Genomic DNA, 5896 nt, shown 5'->3' on the forward strand with positions numbered 1-5896 from the left:
TTTCTAAAAGAATATGAGCATTATCTTATTTACAAACACATAGAAATAAGCATTTGTTGAAGACTTACTCTGCGTCATATACATCATATTTCTGCAACACATCTACAATAGCTTACATTTTTTAGTAACACATTACAGGATAAGCACTTATTATGGTGAAACAGTTTATTTGTTTATCTCACTTAATTCTTACAACAACCAAGGGAGAAATGAGTGTAAAACAATATCCTTTTTTTTTTTTTTTTTACAAAAAAAGAAATAAAGTCACAGGTGTAGAAAACAAACTTACAATTATAGGGGAGAAAGTGGGAATGGGAGGGCAGAAATAAATTAGGAGACTGGGACTGACATGTAAACACTGCTATATATGAAATGGATAACTATTTCATAAGTTATGAAATAATATGAAGTATCATATGAAAAATATGAAGTAAATAAGGGTTTACTTCATAGCACAGGGCACTCTACTCAATAATCTGTAATGACCTATACGGGAAAAGAATCTAAAAAAGAGTGGATATAGGCATATGTAGAACTACAACATTGTAAATCAACTATATTCCAATAAAAAACTGTTTTTCAAAAAGAATAATCATCTTAAAATTGAGAAAACTGAAGCTTACAGTGTTTTGAAGTCATAGATTTATAAGCTCTGAATTGGAAATAAGAATCAAGCCTAAGTCAAGTCTTTATTTTTAAAATCCCATTTATTATAAACTATTTTTTATAATTTTCCTTAGTAGGTCCTGTTTTCATAACCAAGACATTCTGTGGCCTTTGAAAGGGGAAGCAGGCTCTAGGAAACCGTGTCCTGGAGGTCTCCAACAGAGCTGGGGCTTCTGTCTACCCATCAGAGCATCTCCCGCTCAGACAAAGCCCCCAGAGAAGAGCCCAGTAACTCACTTCCAGGGGGACAAGGAGGCGTCCCAGCCCTGGAGGCCTCTACCTGCCTGGGTCTTTGAAAGTGAAGTTGGAGTGACTCTTCTGTAAATTTCACCTCTGCTTAATTTTTTCTTTTCATTGGGAAGATCCCCAATAACAATTACTTTCAAATTTAAGAGTCGCCACATGTTGCCGGACTGTGCTAATCCAGAAACCTCCTAAGTACATTTTCACGAGATCACAGAATACCTCTGGGGAGACAGTGGCTTTGAGGAATTTGCTGTTACTCTGAACAGGCAGAGTGATGATAAACCTTAGCATCTGGACACGGGTAGCCTGCACTGCAGTGAGAAAGGCATGAAGCAGTTGACAGAGTTCTGATTAAGGATCCTTGGACTGTGCTTATGGAAGGAAGTGCAGATGGAAATGGCTGAGTCTTGATGACAAAGTTTCTGCCCTCATCCCCTTTCAAAAGACTGCCCCCTCAAAGTCCCTCTTTTTTCTGAGAAACTGTAAACCAAAATAATTGCTTTAATCTTTTTCTTTTAATTCGGAGCTCAGATCAAGTGTAGAAACCTTCATAAAGGTCCATAGTAAAATCTTTTCTTCATTGCTCAGAACTGATTAGCCTTTCATACACACACACACACACACACACACACACACACACACGCTCACTCCATCAATAAGTCCTCAGTTACCCACTGTCACCTCTACACACAGGCAGGCACACACACACACACTCCTTATTGTTTTAAATTATTCTTTTGCTTCTTAGAACTATCGAGATCATGCATTAGGGACACCAAGAGATCTTTTGATGCTCAGATATAGCTGTTTTCATCATCGACAATTGCTTTAATCTTTATGCAAAGAATCATCTTCTCATCCTAGGGCATATTAGCAACCCCATCACTGTGTCCGTTTCTGCCCCCTGGGAACCCCCCCTCTCTTGGGTCTACCAGGTGCAAAAGGAACCAAGCTGCCCAAGCCCCTGGGTTGCCATTATCTGTCTGAGGGGGAGGTCTACTTAACTGCTCTTCCCCCCTGCTGACCATCCTAATTCACACTGCCTTTCCAACCTGTGGGGCTGGAAACTTCAAAGGCCTGGGTCACAGCCCTGCTTAGCATCTGTGAATGTCCTGCGACCTGGAAACTTGAAAGAGAATGTCATCAGCTCCCTTGAGAAATCACCATTAATTTTGTAGCTGATGGTCCTGCCTGCAAAGCCTGGGGCGGGGTGGGTGTGTGTGTGTGTGTGTGTGTGTTTATGCTGTTCCTCTCCACTTCTGCTTACGTCCTAGCAAACACTGGAAACAGTGCTAATGAGTTTGACAATCTGTAAAGGCTGCAGTGAATGTCAAATTTTGCCCTTGGAGTCAACCTATATATAGTTAAGGAAGGAATCTCGTCCCAAATGGTGGGGGTGGGGAGCAACTCAGGAAAGACCGCCATGGAAAAGAATCAGTGTGAAATCTCTCAGAATCCCAGGTGAAAATGTATTTCCTTTATTGTCTAGGCAACACAGCAGAAAGCTTCAGCTGGTTTAAATATACCGTTTTGGGTGAAAAGTTTAATCGACAAACCCTCAGGTTTTCTGCGGATTGGAAAACTTTGTTTTAAGCTCTGTTTCAAGGAGGAAGGGGATTTTCCTTTCACAAGAAGGATACCCCACAAGAAGGATGCCCCATCAGATACCCCACCCACCAAGGAGGCCGAGATGAGAGCTCCATGCCTGCAGAGTAGAAGCCTCTGAGCTGCACACACTGCGTGGAAGAGACCGGCTTCTCTAGCATGTTTGGTGAGGCTCTGCTCTTTGAAGTCTCTGTTGCTGAAAAGCTGACGTCTGGGCCACGGCAGGTCAGGATGGAGCACAGTGAGAAAGCCCAGCCGTCAGTGATAAGGCCTAGATCTTGAGAAGGTCCAGACCAGTGCTGCCTGCCCAGCCCATACTGGGTGCAGGTGAGGAACGCTGGTGTTTACCTTTCAAGTCTCTTGATGCAAATTCCTGTCTTGGTGTGAAGATGATCCATCAAGGGAGAGAAGGGGCTTTGACTGCTTTAGGGCAGTCTCAAGGACCTTGTCTCAAGAAGTGTGGCCAGAGGGTGAATGCAGAAAGGAGAAAACAGACATGGGTCCTTCCAGCTCACCTCCCCATCCTGGAGGAGTCAGGGCCCCTGGTGGAGAGGGGAGTGAAACTCACAGAGTATTCACAGAGCTGAACCCAGAGAGCGTTTACACCAGAGTTTAGGATATCCACTCAGGACTTTCTTAACTTGTCATGTTAACCCTCACTTACAGGTGCAGTTTTCATTTCAGCTTTATTGAGATAATAATTGACGATACAATACTGTATAAAGTATACAGCATAATGATTTTTTTAAATTTTTTACTGAAGTGTAGTTGATTTACAAAGTTGTGTTATTTTTTGCTGTTCAGGAAAGTGAATCAGTTATACACACACACACACACACACACACACACACACATATATATCCTCTCTTTTTAAGATTCTTTTGGTTATTACACAATACTGAATAGTGTTCCCTATTTTATGCAGTAGGCTCTTATTAACTAACTATTTCATACATAGCAGTGTTGCTGACAAAGGTCCATATAGTCAAAGCTGTAGCTTTCCAGTAGTCATATACAGATATGGGAGTTGGACCATAAAGAAGGCTGATCACTGAAGAATTAATGCTTTCAAACTGTGGTGCTGGAAAAGACTCTTGAGAGTCCCTTGGACTGCAAGGAGATAAAACCAGTCAGTCCCAAAGGAAATCAGTCCTGAATATTCATTGGAAGAACCGATGCTGAAGCTGAAGCTCCAATACTCTGGCCACCTGATGCAAAGAACTGACTCATTTGAAAAGACCCTGATGCTGGGAAATGTTGAAGGCAAAAAGAGAAGGGGGCAACAGAGGATGAGATGGTTGGAGGGCATCACTGACTCAATGGACATGGGTTTGAGCAAATTCTGGGAGACAGTGAAGGACAGGGAAGCCTGGTGTGCTGCAGTCCTTGGGGTGTCATAGAGTGGGACACTACTGAGTGACTGAGCAACAATACGGTAGCATATGCATATGTCAATCCCCATCTCCCAACTCATTCTTCCCCCATTTTCCCCTACTGGTAACTGTAACTCTGTTTTCTACATTTGAGGCTCTGTTTGTAAATAAGTTCATTTGTACCATTTTTTAACCTACATACATTATGAAATAATTGCCATAATAATTTCAGTGGAAATCCATCATCTTATATAACATTAAATAAATAGATTAGAAGGTATTTTTCCTTTGTGATGGGAAATCTCAAGATTTGCTCTCTTAACTTTCCTATGAAACGTACAACAGTGCTATTATCTTTATCAAGCTGTACATTACTTTTGTAGTACTTGTTTATTTTATAACTGGAAGTTTGTACCCTAAGACTGCTTTCATCCATTTCCCCCTCCCTGCAACCCCTGCCTCTGGCAATCACAAATCTCATCTCTTTTTCTATCAGTTTGTTAGTTTGTTTTGAAAGTATAATTGATTTACAACACTGTGTATGCAACATAGGGGTTTGATATTTTTATACATTTCAAAATGATCACTATGATAAGTCTAGTTGTCATGTGTCACCAAATAAAAATATTACATAATTGTTGACTACATTCCCCACACTACATTTTATACCTGTGACTCATGTATTTTGTTTCTAAGAGTTTGTACCTCTTAATCTCTTTCATCTATCTCTCTCCTCTCCCAAACCCCCTTCAATCTGGCAACCTCCTCTTTGTTCGCTGTAGCTATGATTCTTCCTGTTTGTTCATTTGCTTCATTTTTTTAGATTTCACATATATCACACAGTATTTGTCTTTTTCTGACTTATTTACTTAGCATATTACCCTCTAGGTCCATCCATGTTGTTGCAAATGGCAAGATTCCATTCTTTTTTATAGCTGAGTAATATTCCATCGTGTGTGTGTGTGTGTGTGTGTGTGTGTGTGTGTGTGTGTGTACCACATCTTCTTTAACTATTCATCTATTCATGGGCGCTTTGGTTGCTTCCATATCCTGGTCATTGTAAATAATGCTGCAATGAACACAGGAGTGCGTATATCTTCTCTAATTCATGCTTTTGTTTTCTTCAGATAAATACCCAGGATTGAAATTGCTATATCATACAGGAGTTTTATCATTAATTTCTGGAAGAATCTCCTTACTGTTTTCCATAGTGGCTGCACCAATTTACATTCCCACCAACAGTGCACCAGGTTCCCTTTTGTCTACACCTGCTGCTGTTGCTAAGTCGCTTCAGTCGTGTCCGACTCTGTGCGACCCCATAGACGGCAGCCCACCAGGCTCCCCCGTCCCTGGGATTCTCCAGGCAAGAACACTGGAGTGGGTTGCCATTTCCTGCTCCAATGCATGAAAGTGAAAAGTGAAAAGGGAAAGGGAATTCGCTCAGTCGTGTCTGACTCTTAGCGACCCCATGGACTGCAGCCTACCAGGCTCCTCCGTCCATGGGATTTTCCAGGCAAGAGGACTGGAGTGGGGAGCCATTGCCTTTTCTACACCTATTTGCTATCTTTTTAAAGCCATTCTGACAGGTGTGAGGTGACATCTCACTGTAGTTTTGATTTGCATTTCCTTCATGATTATTGATGCTGAGTGTATTTTCAGGTACAAAAGTCTATTCAGGCTCTGAATATTCATTTTTTAGTCGAGAGTTTTAAATACACGATTTTATTTTCTAAGAAGTTTTTATTTTTTCATTAAGTTCTTTTATAAACAACCCTGTAAAAATATCCCACTTAAACAGTTCCAGTCATGAACTTTTATTATTGTTATTCTAGCGCAGGACTACAATGTTTTATTTAGTATTATAAAATGCAAGAACGTACAAATCAGAAAAAGAATGTTTCTGAATTTCATCCTTCTGAGATATCCACCATTAATCACTGGTAGATAGACTTCATTCAAAAAAGCTTTTCTATACCTATGGAACCTTTTCTGTTTGTGAAAACAAT

General features: G+C 40.7%; 1 non-coding gene and 1 pseudogene across 1 annotated transcript; both read right to left on the reverse strand.

Annotated features, from left to right (window-relative positions):
• Positions 1-1434: 1434 nt before the first annotated feature.
• On the reverse strand, positions 1435-1498 carry LOC136156454 (small nucleolar RNA U2-30; annotated as a pseudogene).
• Positions 1499-1654: 156 nt separating this feature from the next.
• On the reverse strand, positions 1655-1734 carry LOC136156458 (small nucleolar RNA U2-19). Its single transcript, XR_010661008.1, has one exon. It is a non-coding gene; the product is annotated as a small nucleolar RNA U2-19 (small nucleolar RNA).
• Between the last annotated feature and the right edge of the window lie 4162 nt (positions 1735-5896).

The sequence above is a fragment of the Muntiacus reevesi genome, chromosome 1 (assembly GCF_963930625.1).
Source record: "Muntiacus reevesi chromosome 1, mMunRee1.1, whole genome shotgun sequence".
NCBI lineage: Eukaryota > Metazoa > Chordata > Mammalia > Artiodactyla > Cervidae > Muntiacus > Muntiacus reevesi.